The following is a 4947-nucleotide window of genomic DNA, read 5'->3' as shown; positions in this document are numbered from 1 at the left end:
CTCCCGCCTCGAGTACGGTAATAGGTTCTGGGATGTTACGTCAGCCATAATGTAGGTTTTAATCACATTGTGGGGCTCGAAATCTGTCCTTGTTCAAGATGTTTGGCCACCAGTGATGTGATTACAGGGCCAGCAGAGCTGTCACAAAGGAAGCTCGAGAAGGTCTGATTCTAAAATTAGAGTGCTGTGGTTTCACATTTTTCACGAAGAACTGTCCCTACCCATGCAGAGTCTTGAAAATCTGGTGGTTTTTGCAACCCCTTTGTGCCCCGTGGGTCCTGTCAGTACAAAACCAGAGCTGGGGAGGTGTCAGGGATGTTTTAGTTACTCATTTCCCCTTTTTTCTAAAATGGAGAAATTGGGTCTGAGTGAATGGACATGACTTCCTTAAATGTATTTCCAGTCTCCACAAAGAGGTGCACCGTTTTTATGTCATTCCATGTTCTTCCTGGTAATTTTTACTTAAAAGTGGGGGGGAGAGAGGAAAAAGAACCCTTGACTTCCCTGCTCAGCTCTATTTAGCCAAAGGTTTCCCAGCATTTTGTTACTAACAGGCACAATTTGAAAGCATTCTTCAGAAGTACCACTCAGCCAGCAGGATTTTTCCAAGGAATCCATCACAGGAAAATTTCCTGAGTCCACTGCTGGCCTTGTTTTCTTTCATCAGTGCTACAGCAAACCCGAAGAATTTTCCTGACAGACATTAGAGGCAGGCAGGTAAATCAGCTCAGCTCTTTCAGTGCCTTTCCCTCTCGCCTCCCTTCATCTCCACTCCATTCTTTCCAGCACTATTCATATTCATGGACTCTTTTTTTATTACATCCAGAAACCTGAATCGTGAGTCAGAATTTATTTTTTAATCAAAAGTCCTCCTCCATCTGTTGGAGCTCTTTTAGGGCTATTTCTGTTCTATTATAACACTGAAGGGGGAGAGGGAAAAAAAAAAAAGTGTTGCTTTTGGTAAACTTGTAGGACAACCTTCTGAAGTACCTGCGTGACACGGCGTGACCTGCTCGGTGCGGTGCCTTTGGCAGAGGCTCTGCAGTTCCACATGGAAGCAGTGGGAGGCCTGAATGCTCAGTGCTCCTGAAAATCACACCCGAAGCACCAAAAACTGGGACACGGGGAGAGTGTTTACTGTGGGAACCGGGACTGGGCTGGCCGTGCCCTTTGCTAGACACTGTCCTTTTTTTTTTTTTTTTTAAATCCCCTTTTAAACTTCCCCTTAACATGAGAAAATTGGCTTGTTCCCTATTTGGGGATAAAGAAGGACTTCCAGAGAAGGAGAAGAGCTGATGCCTCCTCTGTGAAGGACTTTAATCATCTTCCTCTTGTGTTCTCACCTGACACCTCCCAGCTATGCTGGCATTTAATGCCTTGCCAGATCTCCTTGGTCCTGCCCGGAGCCCCAGGCTCTCCTCTGCCTCACACTGCCCTTGCAAGACACTCCCATGCATAGTTTTCTCTGTGATAATAAACATTACAACACCTTCAGCTCTGAGATTTAACCTTTGGAAAATAAAATTTCCATTTGTTCACATTTCTAGAAAGCAAATTAAAAAAAAAAAAAAAAAAAAGGTGTCTCGTAGCAGGGGTAGGTTTGGGTGTAATCTACCTTGCACCGGGGAACTTTGTCCCTAAAAAGAACTGTGATGTGAACTAGAATTTGCTGTAGCAATGCAGGGAACGTTTACAAAACAAACTGGGAGTGTTTTGCATTTGCGGAGGGGGACGGAAGCGCTGGAAGGATAAACCCTGGAAAAAAGAAACAGAAACAAACAAACCAGGAACCAACTGCAAGAAACAAACGAAGGTTCCAAAGACCACGGCAAATTTCTCCTGTGGTTTCTGAAGAAAGCGATCGCTAAACTTTGAGATATTTTTTTTTTCTCCTCCAGTCTTTGCGGGGAGTGAAGCTGGCGGAGGGGAATGAGGGGTGCAGGTGAGCGCAGGGACCGTGCTGGGGGTCGGGACCCGCCGACCCCGAACTGCGGCGAGCGGGGCAGGGCGGGCCGGGCCCGGGGCAGCCCCGCACGGCCCCCGCACTCCCCGCCGCGCCCGCCAGGCGGCGCCGCCGCCCCGCCCGCGCGGCTGCGGGAGCGCCGGGGGCGCGGGGAAGGAAGTGGCGGCTCCCGGCGCTCCCGGGGCGCGGGGCTCGGCTCGGCGCGGCGGGCGGAGAAAGCCGCGGGGCCGCCGTGCCGGGGCAGCGCTCCTCGCCGTGCCCGCTCCCCCCTCCCCCGCAGCTGCGGCGGCCCGCCCGCCTCGCCTCTCCTCCCTCCCCCCCATCCTCCGCCTCCGCCGTCCCCGCAGCGCCGGCGGGCGAGAGCTGCTGCTGCCCGCGCCCGGCCCGCCCGCGCCGGGATTATGCGAGCGGCGCGCGGGCGATGTCGGCGGGCAGAGGCAGCGACCCGTAGGCAACGGCAGGCGCCGAGCCGCGGCGGCACCGGCAGCGGAGCAGCAGCGGGAGCAGCAGCGGGAGCCGCGCCGGGAGCAGCCGGTGCGTGGCGGGGGGCGGCGGGGCGAGCCCCGGCACCTGGCGGTGCCTCGGCGGGGGCGGGAACCGCGGCGGGCCCGAGGGCAGCGCGGGGGTTTGTGGGGGCGGCCGGGCCTGCGGGGCGGCGGCTCCGCCGAGGGCCGGTGCGGCGCGGGGGCCCCTCCCCGGGAAGGCGGCGGCGGAACGGCCCCCGCGGGCCGCGGAGGGTCCCCCGCCGCTGCCTCGGGGCTGCCGCGGCCTGAGCGCGGCCGGGCGGTCCGTCCCCTCCCGGGATGCGATGCGGCGGTAAAAGTTTCCCGGTGGAGCGGCCGGTGGGCGGGAGGGCCCCGCGGCCGTGGCAGCGCCCCGGTCCCGCACGGCGGCACCCGCAGCCCCGCGCTGTGCGGGTCCGGCGGGGACACCCCCGCGCTCGGTGCTCGCTGCGCCGGCGGGCTGTGGCAGCGGACACCGCGCTGTGCCCGCGGGGACGGACAGACGGACGGACGGACGGACAGATGGGGACCCTCCGCACCGGGTGACGGCGCTGGGAGCATTTGGGGTCGGTCGAGGCCAGACCAGCCCGTCCCCGGCAGAGCCGCCGGCCCGGCCTCCTCCTGCCTCGGTACCGCATCTGCCGGGGTTGATGTCCCCGAGCTGGGCTCTGGCAGAGGCTCTGGGGATGGGTTTGTCGTGCGGTCGCCCCGAGAGCCCCCCGGGCGAGTTCGGGCCGTGGGGAGCGGTGAAGGTGCTGCCCGAGGTGACCTCCCCGTCCCTGTGGTGGGAGAAAAGGGTGAGACCCACAGCAGCATCGCAGAGAAACAGCTTTGACTCATTACGACTGAGGGAGAACCTCGTGGGCTTTGGGGCTCGAGATGCCCCTGAGCTCAGGGAACTGCTGGGTGGTTCTGGTTCCTCACTGGAAACCGGCCGTGCTCCTGAGGCGGTGCCTCCCCCTGGGAGGGTGGGAGGAAGAGGTTTTTTCCCTTTGGAAAGAGCAGGATGCCCGTTCCGTAGCTGGATGATGGGCTATGAGAGGGGATTCTCTTTGCTGGGCCCGGCAGTCCCTTCTCCCGGCCTCCCCATCCCTTGACAGAAGGGGTCCTGCCTGATGCTCCCAAACAACCCTGGGCTCCATCCTGGAGAGCGCTGATGCCTCGTGGCTACAGCGTGGACAACTCCAGCGTTTTGTCCAGCTGTGGGAGGGTTAAATCCCTTCCTTCTCCTCTTCCCCAGGCTCTCTCACTCCACTGAAGGAGCTGAAGCACAGAGTGCACAGAGGTGCTCAGCCTGGGGCTGGAGCATCCTTAGGGAGCTCCTCAGAGCAGTGCCCTGCTCGGTCAGCCACACAAGTCAGCACTATGCCCTTTTGTGTTAAAATGCCGTGACAGAGGCAAAGTTTATTTGAATTATTTAAGGAAAAAAAAAGTTCCTTCCTGTGTTAGTACCTGCTCTAAAGGGAGAACTTCCATCTCCTGGGTGCCCTGTGCGTCTGGAAGCTGCTTGGTGGGCACTGCGATGTCAGGGAGCGCCTTCAGCCCGTGAGGACACAACCTGTGTGTGCTCAGCCCTGCACATGCCAGCGGTCCAGCGGGACAGCGGCAGCGGATCAGTCCTTGTGGACATCAGGACTTGAACGAATACCTGTGGCTCTGGGGGCTCCTTATCCTCCGATGGCTCCCCGATCCTGCTCCCTGCCCACACCTTTCTGCTGGCGCCGTATTTTTATCCCGCGGTTTATTTTTGTCGGGGCTGTGACTGCGCCGCGCTCCCGAGTAACACAAGACGCCTGACTGTGTTACAGAGTTCAGCGCTGGCTCCTGGGAGGCTTGTTTTCCACTGGTCAATAGGAGACTTGCTGTTTGTAGGGCAGCCTTTTTCCCTCTTTCTTTTTTCCCTCGGCAGCCCCCGTGGCTCGAGGTGGTGGATGGATGGAGAGCCTGGCTGTTCTGACAGGTAACTTGCTGATTGAAACGCCTGCTCGGGATGTACAAAATAAAGAAGGGCCAGGCGTGAAAGCACCACTGCAGACTTGTCCTGGCTTGCTGTTTTTCTCAGGAATTCTGCTTCGTGGTCCTTGCAGCGTGTTCTGGTTGTGGCAGCGTCTCTGGGAGGGAAAGAGAGATGAGCAGCGAGGGCTGGAACGCCGCTTGTGCCGCTTGCCTTTGATGGAGCAGAGTTCTGGTGGGCTGCTGGGTCCATTAATCACGTTTAAGTTCCTGTCACTAACTTTTAATTAAAAGCCTAGTTGATACCACTTTAATGAACGTACAGATGTTAGCCATCTTCCTGCATAAAAATGCTTTTTAATTCCCTTCCTATTCCCTTTATGGCCCTTAGATGCTTTTGTTACCATCTAATCCGTGTACAGTAGCAGCTGTTTATCTTCTTAATAAAACTTTTTCTTGCATCTGTGTTCAGGAAACAATGCTGCTTTGAGTAAACAATTCCCTGGTATCCTTTAACGGTATTTTTTT

This window comes from Myiozetetes cayanensis, unplaced genomic scaffold (assembly GCF_022539395.1).
Source record: "Myiozetetes cayanensis isolate MyiCay16 unplaced genomic scaffold, myiCay2020 scf21, whole genome shotgun sequence".
Taxonomy (NCBI): domain Eukaryota; kingdom Metazoa; phylum Chordata; class Aves; order Passeriformes; family Tyrannidae; genus Myiozetetes; species Myiozetetes cayanensis.
The sequence above is the reverse complement of the archived record's forward strand: the minus strand, read 5'-3'. Positions refer to the sequence as shown.